This window comes from Apus apus, chromosome 2 (assembly GCF_020740795.1).
Source record: "Apus apus isolate bApuApu2 chromosome 2, bApuApu2.pri.cur, whole genome shotgun sequence".
Classification (NCBI taxonomy): Eukaryota; Metazoa; Chordata; class Aves; order Apodiformes; family Apodidae; genus Apus; species Apus apus.
In genome coordinates, this window is record NC_067283.1 from 82,789,186 (window position 1) to 82,807,543 (window position 18,358).

Here is an 18,358-nt window from a genome sequence, read left to right on the forward strand (position 1 = left end):
TCCATCTCCGTCCTGCAAAGCCTCTGCTGCCAGCTGTGTGGCCCTGGGCTTCTCTCACGCTGGCTGAGGTGATTACTGTGGTTGGTGAGTCATTGAAACTCGCTGTTAACTTGCTGAACAACCCCAGTGCTACGGAAGCAGCAGGAGAGGAGAAGCGGTTGTGCTAGCATGCTGTGTCTTCTCAGGTTGTGCTTTACAAGAGGCAGTGGTAGGTGCTGATGCTAGCAGGTGTTGTCCCTAGCGTCTTCTTGATTCATGCTCAGAACTAGGGAAGACCAGAAGTAGAAACGGAAGGACTCGTTTTCAGCTGGATTAGCTCCTGGTCAGACTGACCTTGTGGGTTTTGAGTGATGGTGCCCGTGTGGGCTGGAGGGCCTCACCTCGGGTGCCGGCAGCTCAGAAGCAAAGTGTTCCTGCCTGTAGCAAGGGCTGCTTCCAGAGGCGCTGCCAGGACCGGGGGGGGTTTGCCTCCCATGAATGTTGGTCTCTCCATCTCCAAATATGAGGTGACCGTTCTACAGTTACCTTGAGGATCTCTGCTGATGTGTCTTGTTATACCCCTGTTGCTAGAGTTGGCTGTGATTTTTTTACACTGGTATCTTGCATGGTGGGGCTGAACTACTTCTGAAGGCATTGCATATACATGCTAAATGTTTCTCCACTAAATTCTGGATTCTAAATTTCTAAATACATCTTCTGGAAGACCAGAAGACTTCAAAAACACCATTAAAAGGGTTGATCCTGGTTTTTCTTGCAAAGATAATGTTGGATTAGGACATTTAAAAAATGCCTGTCACTATCAGATTGTGCGCTTGCATAGATGTAATATTTTGTTTGCATGTGTTAGGCCTGAAAGCGTATCACAGTTGTCACTACAATATGTTACTCTCTTATAAGCACATAATTATTTTACAACTGAATACAAGGTTCATGTTGCATTTTAATTAAGGGGACATGCAAATATTTCCTGTGGTTGCAGTGTGAATTAAGTACAGGCACCCATATAAATCCTTTTCTTCTTTCTACATCCATTAATCCAGGTTGCCCTTAGCATGAACAGAAGCTCTCTGCTTTGGACAGCGTTCAGTTTCGGAAGGGGATTACAAAGCTGCAGTGGCTGCATGCTGGCTGTGGGCTTTTCTCTCTTTGCCCATTGACTAGCTTGTTTTTATTTTTCATCACTGGATCATGGTGTGAGAGCCATAAGAACTGCCTAGAGTAAGAGTTACTATTCTTATTTCATTACAGTGACAACAGTGTTGAAATTGTGGAGTAGTTCTAGTCATGCAGACTTCTGAAAATTATTTGGTTTTAATGTACTAAAAAAATGCTGTATGTTTAAAAAAATCAGACCGTAGTTAAAGAAGAAAATAGTTCTTATTTTTCAAAAATAGTATCTACAATGTGATGGATGACAAGACTTTTGAGACTAAGATGGTGATTTGTTTGAAGTTTATTGATCAGTGTGAAAATTTACTGTGAAAGCTGTCTGTGTTTGTCATGTTAATTTTTCTGAGGTATAAAGTTCAAACTTTGCAAGTTTAAATATTTAGCACTGAGGCTGGAAGCTAATGCACTTCCAATGAAAAATGTTATAACTCAAGTGGTAAGTACATTAATTAATTAATCCAGCGCTCATGTGGATAATTTCTGTTCTGTTTATGTGATTAATTAGTGCTTGCTATGTTCCAGTGAACTGTGGGATGCTAAAATGAAGACAGAGTATTTTATATTTATTGATATAAGTATTTTACTATATTGGATTAATTGAAGTAAGAAATTACTTTTATATCCTGCAAGTATAATAATTACATTGATCACATTGTTTTGATCCCTTAGTCTTCAGAATATGTTTGTATGTTTGTAAAATTGTTAGTGACTGGTTCAGATGTCTGCATCTTCTGACATTCTTTGGAATCATGAAATTACTGTATATTGAAGTGGGAAAACAAAGCTTCTCCAAAGCTTATCAATTGCAAGTGAAAAGTTAGAAATGGGATCTGCTTAAATGATTTATGCTCACACAGGCTCATCAGAAGATTTGTCAAACATTTAAACATTCAGGAACACTGGTGGATGATTACTTAAAAATTATTTTGAAAACCCTTCTGCAACTAACCTGACTGGAAGTGCAAGGTGCTAGTCATTAAAAGTAATAGTTTGGCAATTTAGCTTCATTTCACTGATTCTAAGCTTGCATGCTCAACAAAATCCTAGTACCATAGAAATGGAAAAATAAGTTTTAGGGTGCCTGTTGGTCTGTGTAAAGCTTTAGATTTATTTGTTTTACAATACCTTTGTGTTTTGGTTAGCTTTTCTACTCAAATAACTCTTTGCAAATAGATTTTATTTATTTATTTTTAGTTACAGTACAAAGTTTATAAAGTAGCTCAGAGCATCACTTTTGTGGCTGGGAAAATCTGGATAAATATATACACAGATGTCACTGTGAGGATAAAAATGTAATACAACTAAGGTGACTTCACTTAGAGTTAATTGATCTGGGGTGGATTGACAAGAGTCTGAACATGAGCCAGTTATGTGCCCTGACAGTGCTGAAGGCTAGCAGCATCCTGGGTTAGGTCAATGGGAATCTAGCCAGTAGGAGGATGGATTTGTGGAATACTGTGTCTGGTTTTGTCCCTCCTAGTACAAGAAGAGTGTTGGTAAACTTGAGTGAATCTAGTGGACAGCCAAGAGAAGATGGTCAGGGGGCTGGAGCCTGTAAGGAAGACAAGAGACGGAGAGAACTGTGTTTGTTCAGCCTGCAGAAGAGCTGGTGTGAGGAGGCCTCATAGCAGACGCATGTAGAAGAATGAGAGACAAGTTCTAAATTGAAGCATGGAGTTTTGAATTTGAAAGGAAAAAGAAAACACTATGATGGGTAGTGAGGAGCAACTGTGAGAACAAAAAGACATCACTGGAAAAAAACGGAATGGAAAGGCAGATGAGTTGTTTGGAAGTGGAAAGGAGGAAACTGCTGGTTGACACCTGGTGCTGGTGGCTTGAAAGCTTCAGTTACATATTCACAAGAGTTATGCACTCTTAGTCTGGATGTCATTGAGAAACAGTGGGACAAAATCATCATCATTTAGCAGAACAGATGCTCAATTCTGGGAGCAGTAGCAGATTGCCTTCCTCGTAAGAGTTGAGGAGATTAGTTTAAAAAAGCCAAAAATATACCTTAAACCACCAGAATTAGTAATCTTACCGGTTAAGATAAAATGAAATGGTTTTGAGGCAAAATTTTTAGTTTACTCTGGAAAAGTTGTGTGTGTGTACATGTTGGATTTTGTTGTTGTGGAATTTGTTTAGATTTTTAAAATGAGTTGTTATTTTTGTTTACTGTTGTAATTTCAGGTACATACATAGGATCTGTGTTGCTTTTGCATTCACTGATTTCTCTCATAAGCCAGTTTGACAGATCACAGTATGTGTCATGAAAGTGAAGTATATTCTTAAAAATTATCATTAGAAAGACTGTTTTTCCAATTCCTAATCCTTACTGTTAGGATGACTACCGTTTAAAGTAAATATATGTTACCTTCTGTTTTTTACATGAAATCCGAGTTTAAATATCAAAAGACTTAATTTTAAAGAAACAACTTAATTGTGAGTTGTGGAAGTGGAGGCCATGACTGGGCTGGGTTCCCTCATCTTTTATGTTTCCTCTTCATCCATTTGCTTCGGCCATTTCAGTTACCAGATAGAAGCAGACCGATTAATTTATAATGGATTGTTTTGGCTTTTATCCAAATAAGCAGAGCCAATCTGAGAATGTTTCATGGAAAGGATAGAAGAAAACTGAGTATTCAGCTTGTAAGGTCAGTTGTGGGTGCACTCTGGAGAGTTTGGTTTGTTTGTCTCACTGAAGAAGAGACCCTAAACACAGAATTTGAGTTGGACACTTCTGTAAGCAATTTAAAATTTATGCTAGAGAATTAAGTGGTTTATATGGACTGTGAGATGTGTACCAATTCTCTGGACAGAGAAAGAGCAGAACTGAAGCATTCAAAACACTGAAAAAAAACCCCCATGACTTTAGGCTGCCAAGATGACTTGTCACACCGAGGTTTTTTATAAAATAAAGCTGTTAATATATGATATGCATGGTGATTCAGTGTAGTATTCTATTTATACATAGGCTGCATCAAAAGAATTGTGGCTAGCAGGTGAAGGGAGGCAATTCTCCTCCTCAGCCCTTGTGAGACTTCACCTAGACTGCTGTGTCCAGTTCTGAAGCCCCCAACACAGGAAGGACATGGGGCTCCTGGAGCAAGTCCAGAGAAGGGCCACAGATGATGAGAGGGCTGGAGCACCTCTCCTCTGAAGACAGGCTGAGAGAGTTGGGGCTTTTCAGGCTGGAGAAGAGAAGGCTCCTGGGAGACCTTATAGCGGCCTTGGACTACCTGAAGGGGCTACAGGAAAGCTGGGGAGGGGCTTTTTACAAGGGTGTGTAGTGACAGGTTGAGGTGAAATAGTTTCATACTGGAAGAGTGGAGATTTAGATTAGACATTAGGAAGAAATTCTTTACTGTAAGGGTGGTGAGACAGGTTGTCCAGGGAAGTTGGTGGATGCCACCTGCTCTGGAAGTGTTCAAGGTTGGATGGGGCTTTTAGCAACCTGGACTAGTGGGAGGTGTCCCTGTCTATGCAGGGGGTTTGGAACTAGATGACCTTTAAGACCCCTTCCAACCCAAGCCATTCTATGATTTGCATCTTTTTGCCTCTCTCATAGATCAGAGGGGACTGTTGAACATCAGTGGTAACAAGACGCACCTCATATGCATGCTAATGGATTATAAAATTTTAGAGGTGCAATTTGTACCTGTCTCCCAGTGGATTCAGAAAGTGGTGCACGAGGAACAGATAGTTAAGCACTAGTAGCCAAGCTTTGCTAATTAGCACATCTTCAAGTGCCAGCTCTCTTTTTGTCCACTGAGAGAGAATGTAAATTATGCTTTTTTTTTTCTCCCCCAATCTTTTGGGCTTCTTGTGCAGTTTAGATCTTTAACTGGAAGGTAGAGACTGCAGAGTTGTAGTTTTCAGTTCTCATGATTAATTGAAGAACATACATGGTTTATTCAAAAGCAGAGATGCTGCCAAAAAGGATCTAATTGGTTAAATAAATAACCTTAAGCTTTTATTGCTCAAAGTGGTTTTTTATTGAATTATTAACACTATATCACCTTCCAAATCTGTAGCACTTAATGACTGATTTGCCTGAGAATATTTTTCCAATCAGTGGTAAATTGCTATGATGACTTCTTTTGCTACCTTACAGTTCACTTAATCTGTTTGCTTGGTAAAATGGTGTTGATTGTAAGAAAGCATAAATAGCTGAAAAATAACATCCAAATTTCAGTTGTTTTTTGTTTTTGTTTTGCTCCTGAAGAGAAGAAGTATTTCAGTCTGTTCAGAAGAGAGATTATGAAGAACTTTTCCTAAAAGGGCAAAGAAAAAGAAGTCATTTCCTGAGAACTGCTCAGCATACATGGAATACAAAAGCAGATAAGCATAATGAGTTTATTTAGAGCCTTTATTTTAGCTTTTGAACCTAATGCTAGCTTTTGTCCAGGGAGGGGTAAGGCAGTGTACTCGTTTGGTGGGGGTTGTTTGGGTAATGGGGAGGAGCTCCAGGGGTAGCTCCAGTAAGAAGCTGAGAAGCTCTCCCTGCTCCAAAACCAGCCGAGGAGCCATTAGCGAGACAGTAGATGCGCATCTGTGATTAACATACAAAAGAACTGATACAAGAGCTGAGCAGAGGGAGCAGTTGAAAAAAAGAGCTGAGCTGGAGAGGCAGAGCAGTGCTGGTGGTTGGTGAGGAAGAAGGGGAAGAAGGTGCCCAAGCAGAAGTTTCCCTGCAACCTATGGCGAGATGGCAGCTGTCCCCCTGCACTCATGGAGCAATGTGGTGGAACATTCCCTGAAGGTGCCAGGAGGGATGAATGTGCATTTGCTGCCAGTCGACTTGGATTATTCAGCTGTGGAAGACCCCGGTGCCAGGGGAGGTGGCTGTTCCCGAAGCAGCCCGTGACTCTGTGGGAGTCCAGGCTGGAGCAGCTCCGGACCTTGTGGGAAGGACTCATGCAGGAGAGTTTTGTGGAGGACTCTCTCCCATGGGAGGGACTCCGTGGGGAAGCAGGGCAGGACTGTAAGGAATCCTGCTTCCTGAGGAGGAAGGAGCAGCAGGAACCACCAGCCTGTGAAGTGACTCTAAACCCCATCCCCTGTCCCCCTGTGCCGCTGGGGGGAAGGACGGAGAGAAACTGGCAACAAAGGGATTTGGGCCCGGGAAGAAGGGAGGGGTGGGGTAACATATGCAAGCCCTGCTCTGTGTGTTGTCTGTGTCCTGGGTGTGTTTGATTAGTGTGAAATTAAATTACTATTTTTCCCCAAATTGAGTCTGTTTTGCCCAGGACCTTAATTGATGAAGAACCCTCCTTGTCCTTTGTCTCAACCCATGAGCTTCTAGTTGGCTTTTGTCCTTCCCATCCTACAATATGTGTGTGTGTAAGTTTGGTTAGCAGCCAAATGGCTGGTTCTTTGGTGTCACGTTAGGCCCAAACCACAACAGCCACGCAGCTGTGAGGTGTACTTCCTTTCTTCTCTTACCAAATCTTTGGAAAAAAAATGTCTTGATATTGCTGCAGTGAATAACTGAGCCCCTTTACCTGGAGCTGTAGAGATGGATGAGTAGTTCTAAAGAGATGAATAAATGCAGTAGGAAGAGGAAATAAAAAGGCCAAGGACTTCTCATGGTGGAGTGGAACAGACTTTGTAGAGAAGACCTGACTGCATTTTAGATTATCACAGTATGGAAAGTGGGGCACTGTTGTTCACTAATTTCCACAATATAGGAACTGAGAGAAGGTTGACACTTTGATGGAGCTCCAGATGGTGGTGAACGCCTGGCACTTGCTGCTGCAGGAGGTAATGGAGACAGTGTCAGATGGGATCAAAAAGGGGTTTGTTAAATTCATGGACAATGGGTCCATAAATAGATAGTAAAAATATTAATTCAAGAGCTTCTGATGCTGGAGGAATAGGAGGCAATAAGCTATAAAAATTGTTCTGGCCTGTGATATTTCTGAAATGCATCTTTGACTGCTCTGTTGGAAACACAACACTGGGCTAGACAGACCATTGGCTTGATTCCATGCGGCATGCACTAACCTCTTTGAGATAACAGTATTGATATGCAGAGCATTTTTAGCATTTAAAGATTTAAGAGTTTGACTAAATCCCTCTTTCTTAACTTATTCCAAAGGGAATATGAAGTTCCCTCGGCTGCTGTCCATCAACATTTTTTATTCCATCATATCCCCTAACCTGGATTTAGTATTCTCTTTGAGGGGAAAGGAGGTAACAGTGCTTCTGCGTTCTGATAGTCTCTTAGCTTTCAGAGCAACCTCTTGGGATGATTGAAAAAGTGAATATATCATAGAGCAACTCTGAGGATGTGCACATGGAAGATGCCCAAAGGCTAAGGAGGTGGGGGGGCAGGTGTGTGGTGAGAAGAAAAAAAAACAACAAACAAACACTTGGTTACCTTTGTCGCTTTGTCTCATTCTGGTTTTTTTATGTGTAGGTAATAAAACGGTTGCCCTGAGAAGGTATTGGATAAATACTTTTGAGATTAAAGTAATAACAGTGCATGTTTTGGAGTTCTTTTTTTTTTTTTTTCTGCATTTGCACTTTTCAGGAGACCTTATAAACTGTTTTTTTTGTTTGTTTGTTTTCCGATTCTGTATTGCTAGGTGAAAGACCCAAGGAAAGCAAAACAAGAAGGTGTTTGCCTTGCCCATTTACTATATTCAGAAATGGTAGTTAGATGCATGGTATGGAAAACCAAGGCTGCGCTCTTAATATTTTTTTTTTATACCAGTGGCATGTGTTTACTTATAACAAGGTAGCATTTGTAGGCATAGCTGTACTTCAAATCACTTCACATTTTTAATTGTTTCAATAAAATGCTGATGGTAAGTCCACGATTGTGTTAAGAATCCAGTCTGTTATCTTCACAGAGATTGTCAGGTTATAAAATATGCAGTATATTGTTTCAGTGCAATAAAGGGAATTATTTATTTCCATGGCTTTTATACGAACAGCTACCATTTGTACAAGACTTAAATGAAGTTCATATAAATAAGCCAGTCTCACTGGAAATGCATTGTATTGTCTGAGAGGCAGTGCAATATTGTGCTACTCAGAGTTGAAGTTAGATGACTTAACATGTCTTTTACATTTTTAACTCCTTTGTAACTTATGGCTGTATGATGTAGTTTTCTCAGTGGAAGAAAGATTGAAGAAAGATAAGAAATAGTGTACAAGAAAAGGGGTAAAGATAGAATTTATTGTATGCATTTCTTTTAATATTTTAATATTAACAGGTCTTTGTTCAATATATTGTTTTGGTTACCTGTAATGAAACAAGTCTTACTTTCGTATGGTGTAAAGGTAGACAAATGTAGACAAGTCCATATTCTTTGCACATTCAGTTTTCCTGTATTACTTACCAGTTTTCTTGTCATCTTATAATGAAACGTAGTGAATGAAACTAATGTTTGTTTAAACAAATGGTTTTGAATTGTGAGCTCAAAAGACCACATCATCTGAGCAGAGTTGCTAGATGATCTGTTTGTGGCTTCTGAAATGGGCTACCTAGAATACAGTATTTTACAGCTGTTTTAAACTCTTAAAATAGGTGTTGGGTTTGATTTTAAGATTTTGGCCATTATAAAATTGCATCCACCCATGAAAGTAATTTTCATGTCTTTGTAAACTGTAACTTGAGTTTCCTGGTATCCACTCAGAGAAGTTCTAATCATGATTTTAAAGGTAAGAAGAAATCTTCAAACAGAAGTGCAGTGATATGCTTATGTCTGTGATCTTTTTCTTTAAAAGCCAAATCCTGGTGGTTCATGCTGGACCCCTTGCAGAACAGACTTTATCAGCATGAGGAGTTGGGTTGTGGATCAAGCCTGTAGAATGACTGGTGTCCATACCAAGATTTATATTGCAGTGCCAGTACATCGAGGCTATTGGCTGAGGAAACGTATCACCCTGAAGAGAAACAAAATATTCAGCATCTGTACTAAGTTCTGGCCAGCTGGCACCTAGAAAAGAAAAACAAAACACCAAACAACAAACAAAACCACATTTAGTTGCAACTTGGTCCTTTGAAATAAGGTTGTGGGAATTTTAAAGAAATTATGAAAATGAAATAATTAGCATGATGAATTAGTCATAGCAGCAATACTTAGCAATACGGCAGTGACACTTAAGAATGAACAAGTGGAAAATGGCATGGTGCTTGTCCATATTTGCCTGGTAAACTTCATTGTGGTCTGTGATCTTTGTTTGGGATACACAATTGTTACTGACATAAACTTCCATTTTCTCAAAAATTTGGGCTTCCTTTTTTAGGAAGAATCCTAAAAAACATTGATCAACAGATCAAAAGATGGCTGTGTAGATTTTTATTAAGTATAGATTTACTTCATGATGTTTATTGCCTACCATTAAACACACAGTAGTGTGTTTAAGCAGTTTTTTAAATGTGGTTGTTTTTTTTTTTCTAAATAGTATTACAGCTAGAAAGTTACAGTATTACCAGCAGCACTGCAGGAATGTAGTGCTAGTTTGTGCAAGAACAGAATGTTCATAAATAAATCCAACAAATTTGCTTGCACTGCAGTTCAGATCTGCACTGAACTTTTTTCAGTACTTTAAAATGAGAATTTTATAGATATATAAAAAATATAGTATTTTCTCTTCTGGACATTTTACTGATTTATGTGTAGCACTTTCAGAAGCCAGAGGCAGAACTTGTAGAAAGTCAGCATTTCCTTCCTGTGGCCACTGCCTTGCTAGGGACTCACTGGGCCCATCACACACTTAGTTTTCAGCTGCACTTGATCAGCTGGTATTTGACCGTGTCTTGCTACCTGCTACTGTGACACAGTCCCGATAGGAGGAATTAGTGTGTATTTTATGTGATTTATTTTTTTTCCTGATAAAATGGGAACAGAACACTTCTTTATCACTTGCTCATCTGCCTCCTCCTAGTACCTGACAAGCCACATTTCTGCTATTGACTTATATTCTTTAAAAAAAAATCCTTAGTGTTTGACTGCTCGTTGTTTCCACCTGTATGAAAAGGCAATAATGCGAAAATCTGTTTCATGTTCCCTGTTTGTATGAGTTCATGAGGATAGGCAGGGCGCTTCTCCACTGCCTTATTGGCTCTGTATCAAGGAGTGTGCCACTTAAGTTTTTAATATTCCATCTGCAGTTCAGAGGAAATTATTACGCAAATTTGCATAAGGCCCACAGCTAGTGTTTGTCTGTGGTTGCCATCTAAGTTGAGGGCCTCTCTGCTTACTTGGAAGGTTTGGGTTTTAATTTTTCTCCTCAAATGTCCTCAAAGCTTGTGCTGCTGAGGACTCCACAAGAGATACCATATATGGTGGTTGTACATGACCAGGATAGTCATGTCAATTAACTGTACTTGAATTTTTCTCTTGGACTTTATCAAAAACAAGCCATGTCTCATTTCTCTTTGGTAGTTCTGGCCTTTTTTTTTTTTTTTTTTTTTTCTGTGCATGTGTACACTCTCTTCTGATTAGGGTGCTGCTGTGTAGCCAAGTTGCAAGCTGGGTGTACTGAATGCCAAGCAAATCTATTAACTTAATTCAGTGATGTGCAAATGCCTTTCTTGTTACTCTGCTGGACCCAAACTATCTGTAAGTATAATAGTGTACTTTCTAGTGCTCTGGGCTTTTTGAGTAATTGATTGGATTGTCTCCAGTACCAGGCCAGTGTTGATTTTTGAGAGATTGTTTCTATCTTTGCTGGAATCATCAGGACCTCCAAGAACGAGTGTATTTATGGATGCTGGGAAGTGTGAAACAAGAAGCAGATGATTACAGATACCTGCCAATTAAGGGTTTAAATCTGATTTGAAACTTCATATACTAGCTTGGATTAAGTGATTTAAAAATACTATTTTTAAAAACCAAGCTATTATTTTCCCTTAAACTTCTAAATCCAGTTTAGTTTGTCACGTTCTACTCTGGCCAAAACTGGATGAGGTTTTTAGTCATAACTGCTGTTTCAGTACTGGCAGAAATTCAGGTGTTGGCGTATGCTATACTGTCCCTGCTTGAACTGTGACCCTACCAAGGCATCGCATCTCAGCATGGCTTGCGTCAAACTTTATGCATTCCTGTGAATTGCTGGTCTGGCTATTCTAAATATAAAACCAAAACTTGTGCTTGTTACTTCCCTGATTTTTTTTCAGTAGGAAACAGCTGTTTTAAATAAACTCATTCAGTGGAACACTTCTATTGCTTCCCCTCCTCCCCATCCCCCCATGATATATTAGTGTGTTTTGTTCAGTGGATAACTGCTTCCCAGAATGCAAAAAGTAGTTTGAAAAGATGAATATTTATATTTAATAATTGGCTAATTAGTTTGTGTAATTCTCATCATTATTTTATAACTGACAAATGTTATTGCATAGATTTTTTTGAAGTACAAAAAAAGAACTGGAAATTGTGATTTTTAACATTGTGATTTATTGTTTTGTGTGGAACAGGCAGCCCGTTCCATTGGTTGAGATGTATTTTGGATGTTCTGACACTTGACTTCAATCAGAAGCAAGTATGCAGCTGAACACACTTAGGCCTAATGCAGGGTATTGTTAGTACATCCCTAATGCTTTGACACTTTCCCAAACTTATCAGCTGGAACTCATGAGGCAAGTGGAAGTGGTTTATTACTCCCCTGTGATAATTGCTTATTATATCCCCGCCTCTTACTTCCCAGCTTCAACAGCATGCAGTTGATCTTGTGTACATGCATCTTTTGGGTTGTACTTGCTTCTTCCTCTATCATGTGCAGTGGATTTTTAAGACTCAGTATTTTTTCTGAAATGTTTGTTTGGAAGAGAGATGGAGGAGAGATCTTTCTCCTATAAAGAACGGATAAGAAAGTAGAGTCCAATTACAGGGAATTTTAATTTGTATATTTCAGGCTAATTACACAATGGATTTTTGGCAGTAAACTAGTAGACGCACAGGGAATAATGCTGCTGGAATAAAGAATCAATAAGAAAGAATGGACCCAGTGTAGTCTGGTTGTCCTTTGATTTTTATCTTTGCTTTTCAATGCAAAGTCAGGAGTGGTAAGTTTTAAGCTTCCTGTAGATGTTGGAGGATCTTGAACTGACTGGATCATATTTTCATATATATATATATATATATATATATATATGTGGTTGCTCTCTTCTGGACTAAAAGGGAGTAGTAAGTACTAAATGTACTTGACTCAGAAAAGTATAATCTTGTCCACTGTGTGCATCTGTGTGTATAGGCATGGATAATAGAATGGTTGAACTGCAGCTGTGCCAGTAGATGTGAACACAAGGGTGAGCCATGTTTGTCTAAAGTCTGCTGTGATGTTTTAGAAGTTCAAGATGTTGGAAAAGCGGGGGATGTAAGATGATGGAAAACTTATGACTCTGGAGTTTGAACTTTAGAAATCCAGCAGGCTTCATTTTGTTTTGCTTAAGTAGTTGCTATCTGTTTGACATAGGAAGCTGGAGAAATGTAAAGTTAGGGGAAGCAGAGTTTTATTAACTCCAGTCTCCTTTGGAAAAAAAAAAAGGCAGATACTGTGAAATAATTGAGTCATGTTGGAATAATTTGTGTGAGTCTAGCAGAATAATTTTAAGTAATACCCAAGCAAAACCCATGAAGATCATTGCACCTGCATTACAGATCAATTTCTGCTATAAATAAATGTTAGTTCAGAAGTTACTTTTGAGAAGATTTCATCTGAAGTCAAACTTGGCTTGCCTCAGATAAATTTCTGTCATCATAGTAGATGTCAAATCTTGAAAGTCTGTTGGTGAAGTATTGAATTTGAAGAACGTGCCAGTGGCCATTAGGACAGGGAATGTATGTTTGTTCTAGTATTATGGGAAATCAAGATATAACTGTCACTGACTTTCTGTATCTATATCACTGGAAGTACTGGTAGCGTGTGGTGATTTGCTATACGAGGAATAATTAATCTTGAATTTCCCGTAATCTGTATGTGGGCTTTGGAGGTTGACTTTTTATGGGGCTGGTTCTTTTGCCCGGTATTACTCACACCACAGGAGCACAGGTTTTTAGAAACTGGGGTTTTGTGTGTTTATGTGGTATGATATTGCAGACCTAAATGTGTATTCTGAAGATGCTTGTATTCTTTCACACCTCTTTGCTTTTCTCTAGCCATTGTACTCGAGTCCCCTATTAATGTGTTAGAAGAACTGGAATTACTAATTGCTTTGACTGGCAAGTTGTAGTATTAATGGCCTCTTGCTGTTAGGGCATTTAATGAGGAGTGTAATAGTGGTTGATAATACCGAAGTTAGCGCATTGCATCTTATAAGCATTAAGTAAATACTCAATGTTTAGTGTTAAGGGAAAAATAATGAAGCCCTGTAGTTGAAAAAAAAAAGGTGATGAGGAGATTATTTCTGGGGGTACCCTTTTGATTGCATACCCCCAGTATCAGTTTGTTTCAGAATATTTTTTTTAAAAAACCTGCATGTAAGGAATTAAGAGTATGATGTACTTGAGTTTGTTATGGAATGCTCTTTGATTTAGAAATTAAAAGATGCTGATCTATTCTCATGAAATCAAATCCTGAGTAAGTAACTGGAGAGTCACATTTTTAAAAATGGAAATAGAAATAAATTTACTTTTTTCATTATATGCATCTCGGCAAGTTTGTGGTTTCTGTAATTATATAAATTGCAAGGTATTACTCAGTTTGGCTCAGTGCCTTACAAGAGCATGCCTATTCCTGTTTTTCGTAACGTGAGCCAAGATGGGCAGTTTAGCAGGCAGTCTCTAAGCTGGTGGAATGCCAGCTTTATAGGGAAAAACTCTTCAGATGCACAAACGATGAGCAGATCCCGTTTTTATTGAAACTGGGTAAGTTTAATGCATAGGAAATGCAAGTTAGAGATAACTGAGTAATGCCTTCTTCTTTGTAACCTTTAAAATAGCCATCACGCTAAAAACTTTGCTGAGTTAATATACAGAGAAACAGTCCTGATGTGTATTTGTTCTTATCTGCTGTACACTTACAGTAGCAAACCATCTGTGACTTTTGATGCTAAACGATAACACTTGGTCTTAGAAGATACACAAGAGATATATGTAGCGGGATCTTAGCTTAAAAGCTCAAACATGGTAAGTCATGAACTTCCTCTTTTAAAAAGAAAAAATAAACTGCAACTGGAAATGTTATGAGCTGTATTCTCATACATACTCATCTAATTAATATGTAACATATTTTGAGTTACTTAAAGGCAGAGACAAACCTTTGTTTTAATAGGTTAAAATGTTTTATTTTAACATTTTTGGGTTTTTTGATACTCCTTAATGTTAGGTGTTTCGTGTGCATTTTTGAATATGTAACACTTTTACAGTAAGTGACTAGGCATTGTTTTATTTAGGAAAGAGCATTATAGAAATGAGTTTAGAGGGTTGCTAGTGAAGATGAGTGGTGAGCCAGGAAGACTTTTATATTGCTTACTTGGTTTTTAAGGAAAAAGATCTAGCTGAAGGAAATACCCAATTCTTCGTTTCCTGCCTTAGCACCAAAAAAAAGTGTGGTGTTGTATAGATATATTGGACCGCATTGTTATGTAAAAAAAAAAAAATTCCTGAAGATGATCTTATAAAGCCTTGTAGTATTGGTTTGTTTCTTTAAGATACACAGAGGAGCTGTGTTGTGGGGCCTTCCTAGTGTGTCCAGCCTTTCTCAGGCATTGAAACCAAGGACCTTAATGTCCAGAGCAGCTGCCTTCTGCTTGCTCTCACCTGGTACTGTTCCTTTCACAGCAGCTAGGTCTTGTCCTCTCTGCACTCCTGTTTTTGCTTCTGCAGAGTGATCCTCTGCAGCCCTTCCAGATGCATAATTTATTAGTTTATTAAGCTACAGCAGTTAAATGCCTATGGTTTATAAGAGGTAATCTTATCTGAATTATTGCTTATTTCTAAATTGTAACTATTTTTTTCTAATTGTACAAGTGTACTCTGGTGATCAGTGTGACTCCAGTTTCATATTTTCTCAATATTTATCAGCTACAGAAAATAGAATATATTACTGAGGTTATTGAAATCAATACTAGAATTACTGGCACTGAATACAGAGATGAGTTTTTTGTCATCTTTCAGAATCCTTTTCATTGGGTTTTCAATAAACTTGTATTTCTTTAATGAGAATTAGTATGGAACTACTTCATCTTCCTTCTTGAAATTATCTTTAATCACAGTGGTGTAATAACAGTAGCATAAATAGGAAATATTAAGTTAACTCTTGTTTCTTGCTTAAAGGAATTTTTTACTGAAAAAAGATTTGTTCTTCATATGAAGAATTTTACTAAACATCATCTCCTACGCCTGTTGATGTTTTCCCTTTTTAAGGATTTCTACTAACTTATTAGGAATTTTAATATAGGAGGGTAGGCTCTGGCAAGTGTGTAAAGCCATTATATGTTTTTTTTATATCCTGATAACTTTATTGTTGTGTTTTCTTGCCATATGCAAATTGATTTTTAATCAGTTAATACAGCTTTTCATCCACAATCCAACAATGTATTTATGGTGTTCTGCTCTTATGAAAAGCAAACCTTTTTATCTTAGATGACTGTATCTCTATAAAGATAATACCCTTTAACATAAACAAAGCTAACAGATTGTATTTCTTCTCCCAATATATCCTGGATTTCACAGTTGTGCTGGTAGCTGAGGTAAGTCTGCCATTTTCCAGTAGTTCCCTTTCTGATGTATATCCCTTGTGTTAGGTGACTTACATATACCGGGTTGCTTGCATGGCACTCCATCACTTTGAAATATGTCCATATAAATGTTTTATTTTCTGGATGAGTATGCTCACTATAAATATACAAATGCAGATTTTTATGAAGGTTATTTTATTATTGAATATTTTCTTTTGAAAAGGTAATTATCATATGAAGTAGTCTGTGAATGTCATGCTTGTGTTCTCAAGCAAAGGGCGGGAGACAGATCTTTAATAACGAAGAGCTGTAATGAGAACTGTTCTGTTAACCACTGAGGAAACCTGGAATGTGGAAAAGTGTTTCCACCTTAAAACAAAATAATGGATGATGAATGGACAGGAGTACCCAGGAATAGTTAAACAAGTCTGTCTTGTGTTTTAAACAGCACTGCTTGTGCTATGTTTTTTTCAAGGCATCAGCGAAGTAGTGCATGGATGAATAGGGGAACAGAGGTTTGCAGATGCTGACATGCAGCTTCTCTTAATAGGTGTTGAATGAGGGGAAGGCCTGATCATAAATTAGCAGCAGTGGCTAGTTAAAAAGGTAGGTTGGGGGCAAAATTGGCAGTTGCTTTGGGAGAAGAGAATGTAGTCCATTTAGGGACCTTGAAAAATTTATTATTTTTGTTTTTAAGCACGGGTGGAAATAGTGTCTCACTGAAAAAGATGTACTAGGAAAATGCTTGTTTACAGCCATGTATCTGAATGAGTAAGAGGAGGCCACAACTGTGTTTCACAGTGGTGGATGTTGCAGTAATTGCACATCCTTTGCATTTCACCTTTCAAGCACATTTTGCATAGGTGGATATGAAAGACCAGACTTCAGAAAATGTGTGTGGAAAGATTGTTTGTACATCAGATAAAAGGTCTTGAGTTTTAGCTGATTTGCATGTTTCGGCATGAGAGAATTGCCTGCATGTAGTCTTCCTTACCCTGATGTCGATCCATGGCCTTAAACTGTCAGAGCCTCCAGCACATTAACATGTCGAGTGACTTTGATAATTGCCTTGTTTCTGCAAAGAATATGTTGCCCATTGTTCTCATCTGGTGAGGAAAGTCAGTGGAGATGGCAGGGGAAAGGGTGCTTTAGGAAAGTGACTGATGGTGTAAGAAGTTCCTCACAACTGTATTCGGAAAGAGTAACAGCCTTAGCCCTTAAAAAACCCCCAAACCAACAAAAAGATTTTAAAATATAAAGAATTCTAGTGCTTTTTGACAATTATTCTTCAGGGAATTACAGACCTCTGGGAAATTATTTAATTTCTCAGGGAATTTTCAGAGAGGTAAAATGCTAGTTATTTCACAAAGCATCTTTGGGTAAACTTTTTGGTGTTCTCAGTGTGGATTCAGCTATGGGCTTTTCTAATTTTGCAGTGTTCACATTTATGTACCTTTTTCACATTCCTTTTGAAAAACTTTCCTGTTGCTGTATGAAAAAACAACAACTTGTAAACAAGAAATTCTGTTGATACAATCTATGTGAAAAAGGAAAAGAAAAGGTAAACCTTTTTTCTTTAGAATAAAGTTTAGTGTGATAGAAATTTATGTGCCTTTGTTATTACTGCTGGGCCAGTTTAAACTTGTTTCTGGTCTCTAGTTCCCTTCTTCACTGTAACCTTTTTGTGCCTCAGAGCTTACTCAGCCCATGGGAAGTCTGGCACAAAGGAGGACGACTCTGGCAGTGTCTGGACATGTGTTCTGAGTATTTCTAGATGTCCCAGCTGTCCCTAGTTATTCTTAAAATACTTAGGAGGAGATGCTTTCTTTTGCTTCGGTACTCCTTAATATTTAAATTGGTGTTCTAGGAAAGGGGAAAACAGTGCAACAGAAAGGGATCCTGGCATCCATCGAGATAACTGTGCATACAGTCTCCTTTTGTAGCTGGACATTATCAAGTTTTCTTAGGACTTTAGTGAGAGTTTAGTAAAAATAAATCTCAAGTGGGCTTTAAGCAATTCTTTTCAATGAGTTGCAGCTTTCTGTTATATTCTAAACGTAGTCCTCCTTTTGGTTCAGTTTAATAATCCATTACATAAAAGTGGTTGTTAGAGCTGTTTTGCAAGAATAAGTTACATTTTTTTTCATAGAAAAATCGGGAGGCAACTCAAAGCGTGCCATCTGCAGGATGAGGTACTAGCATTTAAAATCAGTTTTTGGTTGGAACATCTGTTGGAGAAAACACTTTGCCTTCCAAAGTGTGGCAGATTATATATTTAAAAAGAATTTCAGAAGAGTTGCCATGGTATTTGAAGTTTAATTTGCTGAACCTTGGTATTCATAAAAATGTTTAAGAACTCCAGGGGACAACTTACCTTTGTTTTTGTTGCTCTTTGAAATGAGAGCATAAGGTGATGTTCCAAGATAAGTAATAAAGTAATGAGCATTGTAAAATTAGATAATTAAAAGAGTGCAGTAAAAAACTGAAGACCTTTTAAGAGTGGGCTATGAGTCAAGTTTTTACTAGAATGATTCTGTTTGGGAGCTGATTTGT

The 18,358-nt window shown here is 38.2% G+C and overlaps 1 protein-coding gene across 8 annotated transcripts in view; it reads left to right on the top strand.

Moving 5' to 3' along the window:
- The window catches only part of SEMA5A (semaphorin 5A), a 327,683-nt gene that overhangs the window by 46,772 nt on the left and 262,553 nt on the right, over window positions 1–18,358 (top strand). For 3 of the 8 annotated variants that reach the window (XM_051611957.1, XM_051611949.1, XM_051611959.1), the window contains exon 1: window positions 1,182–1,218. The exons of the other annotated variants lie outside the window; for them this stretch is intronic. The gene's annotated coding sequence lies outside the window, so the exon portion shown is untranslated. Of the gene's footprint in view, window positions 1–1,181; window positions 1,219–18,358 lie in introns of those variants that run through there. 8 annotated transcript variants of the gene reach the window in all.